The sequence below is a fragment of the Cydia fagiglandana genome, chromosome 20 (assembly GCF_963556715.1).
Source record: "Cydia fagiglandana chromosome 20, ilCydFagi1.1, whole genome shotgun sequence".
NCBI lineage: Eukaryota > Metazoa > Arthropoda > Insecta > Lepidoptera > Tortricidae > Cydia > Cydia fagiglandana.
This window is the reverse complement of record NC_085951.1, coordinates 2,373,435-2,389,997: the sequence shown is the minus strand read 5'-3', so window position 1 is coordinate 2,389,997 and position 16,563 is coordinate 2,373,435. Positions and strand designations below refer to the sequence as shown.

Here is a 16,563-nt window from a genome sequence, read left to right as displayed (position 1 = left end):
AGTCAGCCGACCTTCGTTCAATCGAGATCCGGTGTCGTTGCATATTGGCGTATTCTATTTCAGTTTGATGAAGGAATTTGACACTTATTGCCAAGGTTTCAAACTATAGGTTCGAATTTAAGGACTAAACTACGTTGCGTAAAATTTTTAGTAATATTGTCTCATACGTAATCTATGTATGAGACAATATTAATCAAAATTTCAGTTCAGTATTTTTAAATTTCCGTGTCCATGTTAACCTAGGCTTCCATTTTGCTGAGTTGCATCATCAGTGGCATCAGTCGTAAAAGTGCATGGCAACTTTTTCAATGAATTCATTAAGTAAATAGATATATTAAGAACGGGTCACACCTATTTTAAGTCGAAAAACACTCAACGTGTTTCACTCCGTACCGCAAAAATGTAACCGTTAATCGTAGGGTTAATCCCAACAATTATGTCGTACTTAAGGCCGATGGTCACTTAAGGGCTTGCATTATCCAGATGATGGAACACATGTCCTGATAAAAACCTAATTGTGGCAGATGCGACACGCGCCAAGCTGCGATCCTGACATTTCATCTTAACTTATGGAAAAACGTCTTAACTGCCCATACCGCTAATCTATTTACAGCTTTTTTGCGTTACATTTTTCTTATTGAATAAGGTAGTAAGCGCCGCGATTTTTCAAGTGTATTTGTCGTTTTGGTATAATGTTTGATGCAGATGCAGACTCTCTCAGCTGTTGGTTTTTAATTATATTGTGCATGTGGACAAAGACGGCTTTTACCGTTTTTAGGGCAGACTTATTCTTATCGAATTTCCTTCCGTGGGGTGTGGGATGCATATTGAGATATCAGGTACCGTTTTTTGATAATATACGATTTGAAAAAATACAATGAGTTCTTTTGAAGAAAAGTAATTGGAATAGTTCGAAGACGAATGAAGGTTCAACAGGATAAGAAAAACTATGGGGCAAGAGAAACACTTTGTAGAGAATCCTCATACCGTTTTTAGGGTTCCGTACCCAAAGGGTAAAACGGGACCCTATTACTAAGACTTCGCTGTCCGTCCGTCCGTCTGTCTGTCACCAGGCTGTATCTCACGAACCGTGATAGCTAGACAGTTGAAATTTTTACAGATGATGTATCTCTGTTGCCGCTATAACAACAAATACTAAAAACAGAATAAAATAAAGATTTAAGTGGGGCTCCCATACAGCAAACGTGATTTTTGACCAAAGTTAAGCAACGTCGGGCGTGGTCAGTACTTGGATGGGTGACCGTTTTCTTTTTGCATTTTTTTCCGTTTTTTTCTTTGCTTTATGGTGCGGAACCCTTTGTGCGCGAGTCCGACTCGCACTTGCCCGGTTTTTCTTGCCCCGCATGACTTTACCTATACTATACATACATCTAAGTTTATCTTGTTAATTGATTGTCTTGTAAGTGTCAAGCAATTAAAGTACCCACACGGTACATTTATTTCTATAAGTTTTAATTAAATCTAAAATACTAATAAAATAAAGAAAAATAACAATATGCAAAACATATCCGACCTACATGCAAATTAAGTAGCTTTACATAGGTAGGTACTCGCAATAGACGTTATAATATGTCGCTATTATCATAGAAATGTGTTTGTTTTCCACGCATGAACCGGCATTTCAATACCTACCACGTATCTATCTAATATCTATTGACTAAAACATTATCAAAAAACTTGTCAAATTGACAAAACACTTCCTGTAGGATCAGTGTCACGTTTAGCATACGAAATAACGAATCAAATAGTGAAGGTATAGTGTGTAGCTTTCAAATAAAGCTCGACGGCTAATCCTATTGTCTATTGTTAAGTAATATGTGTGTCGTTCTGGTAAAAAGGGACCACGGAAAGTCGGCGCGCCGCTTACGCTAATATTGATTGAATGAGGCTCTAAAATAAATTACAGCTGTTGCGACTTAAAATGTTTTTAAACAAACGACATGTAACATGTAGTTTTCAAGCAAATTACCCTTTACCTATTTACAAGTTAGCATTCGTAGTCTTGTCTGACAGGCAGTTTCGCCTTATAAGATTGAATTAGAAATCATCCAGGATTCAAGAACAATCTTCTTTCTCCGTGCCTCTTCCCATTTCATTTGGGGTCGGCCCCATAGATATACTTTTGCCATTTGGCTCCGTCATAGTAGCTCAGGATCCAACGACAATGTGGAACCTTTTGTCAGAAAACGTCACATATAGATTATAAATAGCTGTACGTATTCGGTCAATGTAAACTAGAAGGCACTTAAATAAATTAAGCCCGACACTATGATATATCTAATGTATGTGTTGAGCTTGACATAGATTTGTAGCTAATTGTATGCTAATGTGTTATCTGTGGAGAATAATAATGATTTTTGTAGTCATACCTTTGTGTTCGCCGATCTTTTGATCTTAGTCAGATATTTTAGAGTGTAAAATAAACTCTAAACTCTGTTTTGGAGAAAATATGAAATATGTTATGTTAATCTTGCCCCTATGTTATTATTACCCCACCATACCTTTTAGTGTAGACCAATATAAAATAGAATTTTAATACAAACTCAACTGTTGTTTTTATGACAACTATTTGGACACATTTTCAATAATAAACGAATTGTTTCTAACGTAGAAAAAGCACTCAAACAAAATTACAAGATCTGTAATCCAGTTTAGCCCCTTATCAACATTCTTTCTTGTGAAGTATCACTCATAAGATATACAGTAGAACCCGCTTAATACGATCACGTTTAAAACGATTTCCCGCATAATACGCCATTTTACGCCGGTCCCTGCAACTTTAGGCCTGTTTTCATACATTTTTTCACGGTTAATACGTACGACTCGCGTCCCGCTTAATACGCCATTTAAAATTCCCGTTACGAACCATCTGCACGTTTGTGTTATTGCCATAACGATCGTATGGTCTTATTGTTATGCAATACGCCGTTACCCAAGATTTTTTAATGAGTTTATTACCTACCTTAGGTTTTTTGTTTTGTCTTCAATATCTTTTGTCGGGTTCTTATCGGCGTAAGAATGCTATGCCATCTGCTTGACGGTTAGGGACCACGGAGTGCAAGCTATCGCTCCCAGATTTTTATTTGCAGTTAGTTACTCCACGACTTTATAGTTCAGCCTATCGTTACAATCGTTAGTGTTCCTAGATTATTTAGCCGCGTGTGAGCTTATACCTACCTACACTTAGATACCATTCGCTCATTATCACTGTTTGTACATGACATTGTTTGTACAGTCGACGTCAAAGATATATATACACTTTTGCACCTTACTCCTTTGTAATAAGGCGAAAAATGTAAACATATTTTTGACGTCGACTGTACATGAAATAATACTAGTTTTTATTTCACGTTTAATACGATTTCCCGTTTAAGACGCTTATTTTGCTAGGTCCCCTCAGAATCGTCTTAAGCGGGTTCTACTGTATGTATCTTATGATAACACTTCGAACGTACAAGAATAACTATTACTTCCCCTCTTCCTATACCCTTCGTTTCAACATTTTCCACAACATTAGTAAGTCAATCAAAATTAACCCTTAATACCATGCCGCAAGGCCCTCAAGTAATGTGGTTGATGTAATATATCACTCACCCTCATCCTAAATAGTTCTTCAGTTCTATCTCAAGATTAGAAAATTGGAACTGTATATATTTGTATAGGTACCCATATTATTTTTGTTTGTGGTATAGGTCCGGACTAAAACCCGCAGGTAAAAAGGTCCAGAGTATTACGGTTTGGTTATTATGGTCGTAGTTGGGTATGGAAAAATAGCCTAGTTGGTATGTACAGTCATCAGCAACAGTATCTTACACAACTAGGGCCGCAAAAATATATGACGCGCTCTTATTGCGCTCCAAATAAGAACGTGTCACATATTTTTGCGGCCCTAGTTGTGTAAGATACTATTGCTGATGACTGAACTAGTTAGTTCCATGAAGCTGTAAGTTCTGGGTTTGAATCCTTGAAAATAATTAGCTAATTGAAAACAACTTTTATGTATTGTCTTAGCCACAGGTTAAATAAATCACCTCTACATTACTAGTTGACTACGCTCCACCCCAGTTTAAGTACATTAATATGCAATACTTGTCTAGTCGTCTCCATTTTTTGGCACGAGCCCCAGTCCCCTATAGTACATTGACCTCAACTTCATTAAGCTAAAAGCTCTCAAACATCTTCCGGCTTCCGTAAGCCGAAAGTTCAGCTGCTCTGACAAATAGCGGAAGCTTAAAAAGCTCAACAGCTGTGGCTTTTCATCCAAAACCGACTTAAGTCTTCGTAAACTGTAAGGCAATGAAATAAGGGCTGTTTTGTCTCCGAGTGTGTGACTGATTTTGAGCTAAGATATTAATTACTTAAGTACCTCTTGAAATTTAATGATTAAGTTTACAACTTCCGTTTTGAGGGTGGAATTAAAACGGTATGTTTGTACTAGGGCTCCCGATATCCGTGCTACACGCCACCCCGTGTATCCGTGTTCTTAGCCCCGGCGGTGCTAAGCCTCCGAATTACACGAACCCGTCAAGATCCGTTCCCGTGTAGTGCGTTCGGCTCCGGATCTACGCTCGGCTCCGGATCTACGCTCGGCTCCGGAGCCGCGGACTTCGGCTTCGTTCGGGTATTGAATACACGGCGCCGGCGGACCGACTCCCCCGGCCGGTTCGAGTTTAAACAATATTTAAGAGGTGGTATTCTACTGGTGGATAATGTCTTGATTTATTTTGTGAAATATGGAGGTGTTGCTGAAATGTAATTTAGTCGGATTATATTAAATGAGACACCAATTGTATATTAGATGTTACTGCTTGTAAAAATGATTAAATAATAACAATGAGGTTTATAATAAATATTAAGATACTAGAGTCAGACCAAGAATAGTCTGCAGCGCTGCAGACTTTTTTTATCCGACTCTAGTTTTTTCTCACATTCCCACTTATTACTTAGATAATTTTTATTTCGTGCGAAGTTCATAGAAATGTACACGTGTAGATTAAGATAATAATGGTTTGCGGGCGGCACATGCAATAAAATAGCCGTGGCAATTTTGACACAGGTATTTTACCCGGCATACCTTTTGTTTGGAAAGTTAAAGAAGTAGCCGTGCTGTTTTACAAACAAGAATTGGATTTTTTTCAGTTATGGATTTTTTAAGATTTTAGTTTGCCACTCAGTCGGTCAAAGTTTCTAATCTTAGTTCAGCTGGTTTCATATAGTCATACCTACATATACTTCGTTTTTTTTAGCATTAGAAATTAGGTAAACAATCTTGATGTGTCTTTTAATTGACAAACACATTTTTAAAATAAGTTACGGCAAATATGTAACAATTATGAATCTAATACGATCATTTATATTCTTCTGCTTTCATAAGTAATAGTTATTGATTTTTAAAAAGCGTTTTTTAATTAAAAGACATGTCAAGATCGCTTACCTTCTTGTTTTTTTTCGTTTTGTTCCCCCCCCCCCCCCCCCCCGCCCAGCAAATTTCATCGAAACCGTTAGAGCCATTTCCGAGATGCTCGAAAAATAGAAATTGAAAAAATGAAAATGAAAAGTTTATTGGTAACAATGGTTAGAAGTCTGTTTAGTTAAATAGTACATTTAGTATTTGAATATAGAGGAATTGCTCGTTTAAAGGTATAAGATTCTTTGCTTTTATAAAGAACGCAACCGGTCGTCATCGAAAACGGGCCGGACCCGTGTGTAATTAAGATCCGTGGATCCGGACACACGGGTAACACGGGTACACGGATCTTAATTACACGGATCCTAATTATCCGTTCCGAACGGGCCACAAATCCGGTTTCGTGTAGCACGAGAACGGGGCCCCGGGAACGGGTACCCGAAACCCGGACCCGACCGCGAGCCCTAGTTTGTACATCTGTCTTTTTTACGACAAAAACTACATAACAAAAATAGGACTCTGTAAGAATTTGTGCATCGGCACAGCATACAGAATATAGAGGCGGATATCAGATTTTACAAATTGATTTGAATTTGAAATCATTCGCATGCATCTCAATGTATATCACTCACGATTAAATACAGATGTGTGTGTGTGTGTCATGTTAAAATATGACCAGACTGTAAAGTTGGTCGAATAAATACTTAGTGTATGCTATTTAATGCTTAGTTTTTAGCTAAAAACACTACCTAATTTATATGAAAAAATGCAAAAATGGACACTTTGGTCGCTCCGATATATCTGATGTTGTCTTTACTTTATAAAATATCAAAACAACAAAAGGCCCTAACTATTTTCACTTTCAAATTTCACTAAAACCAAGCAATTATAGTCATCCTACGCATCAGTTGAGTCCAATTTCCCTAGAAATGTGGTCACCTTCTAAAAGGTCGAAGTTCCACCTTTGCATTGCAAGAAATCGATATAGTTCATTGACCTCTTACTTACTGTATACTGATTACCACTTTGGATACACACGAAAACAGTTCTTAAGTCCATTCACGTGATAAACCGTAAAAAAATGTTTTAGGGCTTACGGTCAAGGAATAAATTACTTCTATGTTACTTCGAACCTTGTCACTGTACTTATGTGACATCCAATTATGAAATCCAATAGGGCTTTCATAATTATTAACAATCCAAGTATACACTACATAAATGTAAAATCTTAACACCAATAAAGTAGGTATTCTCCACTATTTACAATCCTGCATCAAAGTAACTGTCTCTGTTTAGCCCAATGGTTGACCGGTAAAGCGTCCGCCAATTGTACTCTTTTTTTTGTAAACTTGTGCAATAAAGTAAATAAAATAAATAAATAAAGCTCCTTTTTTTTGTAATTCGTCCTGATTTACAAGGGGGTGCCCTAGCCTCCCGACTGCCCAATGGTCCCCTACCTACCCTATGTATACGACCTTAAGATGCTTCACATTATTATCACAGTGAAGCATCTTAATTTAATGCGTTAAAAGCCATAATCCTTTGCACGATAATGTTACTTTTAACATGGAATCTTTGGCATCTACCTCCCCTAATATGTATACGACCTTAAGATGCTTCACATTATTATCACAGTGAAGCATCTTAATTCAATGCGTTAAAAGCCATAATCCTTTGCACGATAATGTTACTTTTAACATGGAATCTTTGGCATCTACCTCCCCTAATATGTATACGACCTTAAGATGCTTCACATTATTATCACAGTGAAGCATCTTAATTCAATGCGTTAAAAGCCATAATCCTTTGCGCGATAATGTTACTTTTAACATGGAATCTTTAGCATCTAGTGAGTATGAGGGCGACGGATGCTACGGTACTTAGATCAACATAATTAAACTGAAGATTAGTAAACCTTATCACTTTGCAATATGGTTTACAATTGTACAGTTTTCTGTGTCTATACAACACTCTTAAGACGAAACAGGAGCGGAGTTTTAAATATTTTAGGTAAATATACCCGTCTTCCGCTAACGGAAGCGGCTCCTAAAACTAGTGCGATAAGGACAAAGCGAAAAATCCTGCGTAAAAATCTCAAAAATCGAGGTTTCGTACTCGGCTGTTTCCTTCTCCAAAACTTAACCAATCGTAACCAAATTTGGAAATCTGAATGATTATGAAATTATCTGTGTCAGACCGTTTTGCTTTTTTGGCTAATTGATATCAGTTTTAAATACTACGCCTCTCATTGGGGCATAGTCAATGAGGCCATTTTGGCCATTTTTGAAGGGCTTTAGCGCCTTAAAAAACAAAAATATCAAAAAAAGCAAAACGGTCCTACACAGATATTGACAATATTAATCTGTGTTGAAAAAATCATTGCTCTAGCATCAAAACCCACGGAGGAAACAGTCGAGTACGTTTGTAAGCAGAAATGACCATTGACCACTCCTGTTGGCTCTTAATTAACCATTGATAAACCTTATATCTTTGGAAGTAAGGTTTACGACAGTCAGCTAACAGTGTCGATGGTACTTACTGATGTAGTTCATACGGGTATGTGGCATATTTACCTGAAAATAAAATAAATCGTTAGTAAATGCATTTGTACTTAATTTGGGAACAGTTATGAAAGAGAATATAATTAATCATTTAATAAAAGAAACTATATTTCAGAGTCTACACCACAGACCAACCCCTAGGCGGTTTTCTGTGGTTTACATATTTTCTACTATACGAACGCACGCATTTTTGCAAATAAAAAGCCGGCTAAGAAATATTCGAGTTTTTTTGCCAAAGTTAGGTAGGTATATGTTGGCAAATCTACCAAGGTGCAATACAAAAATAATTAATTATACTTATTAATAACAAGTTATAAAATAAGACTGCTTGAGTAGGTATCTACACAATTACAGGTACACACGGCATGCATGTAAGAGATTTTAATTATCTATAGGACATAAACCTTAATCTATGTTAGTAAAAAAACTATATTCCTACTTATAAGCGGTAGCCTAGTTCACTATTGATATGACGCGAAATTAACAATGTTCTTTCTGTAATTGATACTTTATGATTACTCCGTTTGCATTGTTTTCAATTTAAAATTCACTTTTCAAGTTTTGCACGGTACTTAATCTTAAATTGTGTCGTACCCCTTTAACTTTTATTTTTGCTTTGCATTTCATTTGACGTTTAGTGGGTATTTTGACACCTATGTTCTAATCTGTCAATTCGACTTGGCATGTTCGAGTTACTGTCATTATCGCTTGATTTTGTTATGAGTTTATGCCTTTATTTTTCTTAATGGTAACGGTTTAATTTTATCTACTTTTAAGATTTGTTTGTAAATTTACTTTTATTTTCTTCCTTTTGTACTTTTTTCTCACAGAACAATCGGCAGGATTAGCAGAGTTGGGCCTATATTTTAAGTTAGCAATATTTAGTTAAGTTTTTTTTTTTCTGTACGTACACATATTTATATTATCTTATTTGTGTTTGTCTTATATTTATATATATGTCTGATGATGAAACTTTTTACTCTGCCAGTAATGATAGCTCAGCTTTTATCTCACTAAGCTCACTTGACACTTCTCACAATTTGGGTACTTTGGTGTCACGCGAATTTCTTAACTCTAAACACTTCAATGTGTGTCATATAAATGCCCAAAGTATCCCTTCTCACTTTACTGACCTTTTAGATACATTTCAGACCGATTCCGTTCACGCGATACTTGTGTCTGAGAGTTGGTTGAAGCCTACCCTTGTCTCCTCATCTTACCCCCTACCCGGTTTTGTTTTAATTAGAAACGATCGTACCGGTAAGGGCGGGGGCGGTGTTGCCATTTACCTCAGAAGTAACATTCCGTACAAAATCTTAAATTTATCTCCTTCTCTTTACTCTGGTGCTGCGGAATGGATATTTCTTGAGGTGAATGTTAAAGGAGTCAAGGCCGTACTAGGCGTAGTCTACTGTCCCCCTACAATTGATTATTTTTCCGACCTAGAGAGAGCCCTTGAATCGTTGAGCACGGATTACACACATCACCTCATTATGGGTGACCTTAACACTGATCTGTGTAAGGACACTCCACAAAGCCGTAAACTAAATTTTTTAATTCAATCTGTTAATTTGTCTCTTCTGCCCTTAGCTCCTACTCATCATACTGCTTCATCTGATACTTGGCTGGACGTAATACTTACTTCTTGCACTAGCAATATCATAAAACACGGCCAGTTTCCTGCACCCGGCTTCTCACACCATGACCTGCTTTTCGCGTCCTATAATATCAAACCGGCCAAGTGTAAACCTGCCATTATAAACATTCGTAGCTTCGCTAAAATCGACCCTGACGCGCTGCTGCGTGACGCTGCGGCAATTGACTGGTCCCCTGTACTTGCAGCTACCACTACGGAAACCAAAGTATGTCTCTTCAATGATGCAATTTTAAAGACTTTTGATAAACATGCTCCGTTGCACAGGGTTAGGGTTAAGCGGCCTCCAGCGCCGTGGATTACTGACGGTGTGCGCATGGCTATGCGTAGAAGAGACCGTGCCTTTAAACGCTTTAAACGTGACCGCACAGACGAAAACTGGGGGCTCTTTAAGACTGCACGAAACCGGTGTAACCAGATGGTGCGTTCAGCGAAGCGGCGGTATATCCATCATAATGTCACCTCCTCTTCCATGGCCGACGTTTGGAAGTTCTTAAAATCCCTCGGTCTTGGCAAGCCCGTTAACCAGTTTGACGGTATGTCTTTCTCCCTTTCTGACCTTAACAAGCATTTCTCGTCTGCCCGATCCGTTGATAGTAATGCTAAAATCAATACCATTTTCGAAATTTTGGCCCTACCTTCAATTGACACTGTCTCGTTTTCTTTCTCACCCACTACTCAATCGGAGGTTAGGACCATTATTAAGTCCATTAAGTCAAAAGCTGTTGGTTGCGACGACATCGGTCGGTATATGATAGTGTCTGTCCTTGACTGCGTGCTTCCCATGCTGACTGATATTATTAACTTCTCTCTCTCTAACGGTGAATTTCCGTCGCTTTGGCGCAAAGCATTTGTCATACCTCTGCCTAAAACAAATAATCCTTCGTTGGTTAGTCAGTTCCGACCTATTTCTATACTCCCTTTTTTGTCGAAAATCGCTGAAGCGGTGGCTCATAAACAGCTGTCAAGGTTTATTTTCTCACACAAACTTCTGAGCCCCTTTCAGTCTGGTTTTCGACCGGGACATAGCACCTGTACCGCACTGCTCAAAGTGACAGAGGACATCAGGCGGGGCATGGAGAATCAAATGGTCACAGTACTTGTCCTCGTTGACTTCTCAAATGCTTTCAACACTGTCGACCATGAGATCCTCCTTGCCCTACTTGAGCACCTCAATGTGTCGCCGTGTGCCTTAAAATGGTTCTCGGCATATCTGTGTGGACGTCAGCAAGCAGTACGTGTCGACCGCATTTTGTCGGAATGGTGTAACTTAGCCACAGGTGTACCACAAGGAGGTATTCTTTCACCCCTATTATTTTCTATATTTGTCAATTTTATCACTCCAGACCTTCGCTGCTCGTACCATCTCTACGCCGACGACCTGCAACTCTATGACCAGTGTAACATTGCCGACCTTACTGCCACCATTAATAAGCTAAATCTGGATCTCAGACACATCCAACATTGGTCTGAGAAGTTCGGTCTATTCGTTAACCCCTCCAAGTGTCAGGCCATTGTCATAGGCGGCGCCCGACAGCTCCTTAAAGTCGATATTACACCTCCTGTATACTTTAATGGCACGCCTATTCCCTACAGCCAAAGTGTAAAAGACTTGGGTGTCTTTCTGGATAGTACCCTGAGCTGGAGGACACAGGTAGCCGAAATTAGCCGTAAAGTTACTGGTTCTCTTCATGCACTCAACAGGCTTAAACACTTTTTACCAATTAAAACAAAAATATTGCTCGTACAAACTTTAATACTGCCAATAATCGATTATGGTGATGTGTGTTATCCGGACTTAAATGAAGAGCTCCTGGATAAATTAGATCGTTTAATGAATAATTGCATTCGTTTTGTTTTCTGTCTCCGTAAATACGATCATGTCTCCTCATTCCGCTCTAAACTTGGCTGGTTTCCTATTCGTATTCGTCGCAAAATTCGCATGCTCTGCACCCTTTTTTCTGTTCTTAACGACCCTCAGTCCCCCGAATATCTAAAATCTTTCTTCCACTACTATGGTGTCTCTCGTGTCCGTCAGCTTCGCTCTTCTGGCAATCTTTCTCTGTCTATACCATCTCACCGAACTGGTTATATGTCCGATTCCTTCTCAATTCAGGCAGCTCGCCTTTGGAATAGTCTCCCTGTCAAAATTAAACAGTGTCCGAACAGATTTGCTTTTAAAAAATCCTTAAGTGAGCACTTTGCTGGCAGTACTGGAAAATCTTGAATATTTCTGTTTTGTAAGTTCATCTGATTTCATATGTATGTATGTATGTATATGTATATGTAAGTAGGTATATGTATTTGTATCAATATTATTTATATTTATGTATGTTTATATTAGTGTATTTATTATGATTGTATTGTGTTCGTACAGGTACCTAATTGTATCATCTACTACCTACTTTTTGCACCGCCTACAACTTATCTGCTTTGCCTAAAGGTTGACTGGTAGAGAATGCCTTATGGCATTAAGTTCGCCTTTTGTACAGTGTATTTCCTTATGTGCAATAAAGATTAAATAAATAAATAAATAAATATAAGTAAGATAAGATAAGATAATAATTTATTTCATATAAGTAGGGACATAGTTTTTTTTGCCCGTAATAGTATTCTTATTGTCCCGATGTTCTTCTGGACATTTGGTTCTCATTACGGTTCTTTGCCCCGATGTTCTTCTTACCCCACATTGGGTTCTTATTACGGTTAGGTATTAAAATAATTTAAGTGTGAAGTTTTCACTATAACAAAATTAAATTATTACATTTACTATCGCAACTTTTCCTTTCCCACTACACAATGCACGTACTGCCATAAATTAGTTGTTATCGACTCACTTTCACTAACACGAAAGCGACGAAACAATACCAAATGTCAATCCAATTAACTAATATTCATACGTAGACACAAATATAGGTACATATACACATACACGTTTTTATATGAACATACGATTAGCTAATCTCCATACGTAGTCACAAATATATGTGATGTTCCACGGCAAAAGGTACGTTATGGCGGCTGGCGCTTACGTCGCATAGCGCCGCAATAATATTGGAGAGGCGTTAATATTAGCGTAAGCGCCAACCGCCATAAGGTACCTTTACCGTGGGACGCCACATATGAACACACACGTTTTTATATGAACATACGATTAGCTAATCTCCATACGTAGTCACAAATATATGAACATACACGTTTTTCACGTGCGCTAGTGTGGGAAACGTGATTGAAATTAGCGTTTAGTCGTGTAAAGAAAAACATCAGTCGCAAATCGCAATTCGCAATCGTTTGACGCCATTGCACCGGGTAGGTGATTCCGTTTCGTAATCCATTTGCAAAATTCATGACATATCATACGTTTTGTAACAACAAAAGAAATACATACAGACGAGCAAGTTTTGACACATTTTTAGGGTTCCGTACCCAAAAGGTAAAACGGGACCCTATTATTAGGGTTCCGTACCCAAAAGGTAAAACGGGACCCTATTACTAAGACTTCGCTGTCCGTCCGTCCGTCCGTCCGTCCGTCCGTCCGTCTGTCACCAGGCTGTATCTCACGAACCGTGATAGCTAGACAGTTGAAATTTTCACAGATGATGTATTTCTGTTGCCGCTATAACAACAAATACTAAAAACAGAATAAAATAAAGATTTAAATGGGGCTCCCATACAAGAAACGTGATTTTTGACCAAAGTTAAGCAACGTCGGGCGTGGTCAGTACTTGGATGGGTGACCGTTTTCTTTTTGCATTTTTTTCCGTTTTTTTTTGCTTTATGGTACGGAACCCTTCGTGCGCGAGTCCGACTCGCACTTGCCCGGTTTTTGTGATAAGCTTCAAGTTCGCAAATGAAAAGATTTTTTTTATTGTAACTAGACGTAAACTCATTCATCATCTAGGAACCATTTTCCTTCACTGCCGTCTGCGTACTTCGCGTGTTTAACCTCGTAATATAAATCAATTAGGTAGGCATTTAAGCTAGTTATTAATTTCGTTTAGTTGTACCACTGTATATACATTAGGTAGGCTGTATCTATTTTAGATCTACCAACACCGTAACCTAATAATACCTATCGATCTTCTTCGTTAAAAATCGATACAAATTACTCGATTACAACACATTTAGATGAATAGACCGCGAACTATTGATCTAAATCTATACAATTAACGCCTCTGATTGAATCCATCGCTTCGCAACTATTGCTCAAACCACGAAGGCAAATGAAATCTATCGAAGCTCGAAGTGAGAATGTGGGTAATGTAATACTGACATTATATCCAATCCGATAGACCACATACATACTTGTGAAATCGATACCGATTTTCACTTTCCGTCGATATTTTGTATGGCACGTACAGGTTGGTGTTTAGTGAGATTTAATGGCGAAAATTGATGATAACGGTTTCTTATTGAGTTACATTTGATGGAGTCATTATGTTAATGTCGATCGGACGTGATAATAAGTCTACGCTATAAGTAGAATAACTAGACAAGTCAAAATCTAAATAGCGAAGAGATGTGCCGTTGCCGCGTTAACTGATGGACTGGACCTACCATAAATATAAGAGGTATAAAAGAAATGGATTCATTTTCGATTTGCCAAAGATATCATATCACATATACAACCAGCATAAAGTTGAAGGGTGCTTAAAAGTTTCTAAAAGACGCCGTTCTATCATCCGATGGCAGGGTCATCTAAGCCAATGAATAATGCATCCCATATCGGGTCCAAAAGAAAGGAAGCGCCATGCATTAATCCAACTATGAAAACAATTAGGTACTCAACAAGTCAACAGCGCTGTAGTACCTGAATAGTAGTGCAAGCCCAATATTGGTTCTTTAGAGTCAGCACAAGGCGCCTCGCCTTGTAAGACTGGCATTCCAGAATTTGGGACGGGTGCCGTCGTGACCGGCTTGCTGAAAACGGGCAACACCGAATTCCGGCCTCGAGCACTGGAGGCATTCACATTTGTGTTATTGCCGCTTCCGGACATACAATGACCGAAAAGGGCAACATTCTGAATATTCTGCGTATGACAAAGCTGTCACGGTCAGCAGCGAACTGGAACGATCATAATGCACCATATTATTGGCCATTCACTGGCCTTGGGCGACACGTGCGTTCCGACCGGGTGTAAATGCTATAAATGGTTTATTATGGTCGTCATGGAACCAGAAACAAGACAACCGAATGTTGTATTCGCTAAAGATAAAGGCTTAATACAACTACATAGTTCCATAAATAGTATTCGTAGAACAGGAATCAAGTACGAATCTACGAATACTAATGTAATTGAATGGTCACGAAATGAGTCAAATCTAGGTGACTAGCAGTTTTAGTTCGGAGCTAGCAAAAACACGGTCATTGACTGCTACTGCTAAATACTGAATGGCTTCTACTATAGGTATATTTACAGTCAGTGGTAAATGTAGGTATGTACCTAAACGGGTGAGGAAATCAAAGTTATCTTTTTCAGTTTTCCACTTATTTCCCTCCACATTCATTAGTAATTACCTTTCTCGTCACATGACTTTCATCATGCCCGTAGGCCCGTACCACGCTAACTAAATGGAATAATTCGCCCTTACTTTTTCTACAGCTGCTTTTTATTTTCTGCTGAGTACAGGATAAAGAAATCAGATATGAAACTCTTATTAAACGCTCTGGAATCGAGACACAAACAGGTTTGAGTAACTAACTTGTTTGCTACGTATCTTTGATTGAGTTTCTGGATATACAAAGTGGCTAGTTGCCAGGGATATAAGTTATAATTATGAAATATCTTAGCCTCCATCTGAAGTCCTATCGACGATAAATGATATATCCTGCATGTAGGCAAAGAAAAAGTTTTATAACAACTAACCTTTTCATACAAAATTAGCTTTTAAGACCAAAAATATGTTCTTATAATGGATCTAATGCCTTACGACTTTCATCTCGCCGATAGATAATCTATTTCTGGCTAATATCCAAGAAATTGACTAAATTTAAAAATACTGCCACAAAACGTCAAGTCATGAACCGCCTAGGCCACCGCCCTCCTCAACTGAAACTAGAGCAACTACATTCATCAGCCCATTCAATTTTTTACTTTATTTTTATAACATCAAGATACACAATTCATTGATGTTTTGAGAACAGATTACCAACGCCAAAAGGTCGTATGTTAGTTGACGGTAGTATTGAAAGGTGTCGTTTTGGGTTGTCGTGGATAGATGGCGTTGACCTCGTGCGCAAGCGCGCAAATCGCACGATCAGTTGACGTGAGGACAGAGTTGAGGTTAGGTTTGGTTGCGATATACAAAAAAATTGGTCAAGAGCGATTATCAACACAATATACTGTATACCGACTAGAAGGGCCGGACATTGTATGTCGTCCAAAACAGTAAATGATGTGCTAGAATCTGCTTGTATGACATATTTAACAGTTCTTTATGGGATGATAAGTTGATAACGCCGTCCGCGCGCCTTTTTAACCTGGATGTACCTAATTCTATAGAACTGGATCGATTTACTACTAGAAGAAATGTATTTACTTGCGTGCTTATGTCTAGTTGGTTTTTTCATAGATTTCGTAGAGAATTAACCTAATTATTATCCATAAATCACCAATTATTCGAGTATACTAAGGAAGTTTACTTGATTAAACGTTTCAAAATATAGGTAAAAAAGTAAGTACTTAATATCAATCTAACATTGAATTTCCTTAAATACAGAAAAAACTGTAAACGCAATCCAATGCAAGGCTATAATTGTGATAAATATCGTTACTGCGTAGTTTACAGAAAAAAATGTCGTCAAAAACATAAAATGTTGTGTAACATGTAATTAATTACTTCCAGTGCATATAGTCTCTTGCGAAACTATTAATTTTATTTTTAATTTTCTAAAATAAAAAAATATTAGCAGTATTTAG

At 38.0% G+C, this 16,563-nt stretch overlaps 2 protein-coding genes and 1 long non-coding RNA gene across 3 annotated transcripts in view; 2 read left to right on the top strand and 1 right to left on the bottom strand.

The window, feature by feature from the left end:
• Positions 1 to 16,563, top strand: part of LOC134674407 (uncharacterized) — a 461,157-nt gene that overhangs the window by 14,160 nt on the left and 430,434 nt on the right. The gene's annotated exons all lie outside the window — the stretch shown is intronic.
• Positions 1 to 16,563, top strand: part of LOC134674380 (vacuolar protein sorting-associated protein 29) — a 117,898-nt gene that overhangs the window by 3,264 nt on the left and 98,071 nt on the right. The gene's annotated exons all lie outside the window — the stretch shown is intronic.
• The window catches only part of LOC134674347 (bicaudal D-related protein homolog), a 159,242-nt gene that overhangs the window by 97,394 nt on the left and 45,285 nt on the right, over positions 1 to 16,563 (bottom strand). The window lies entirely within an intron of this gene.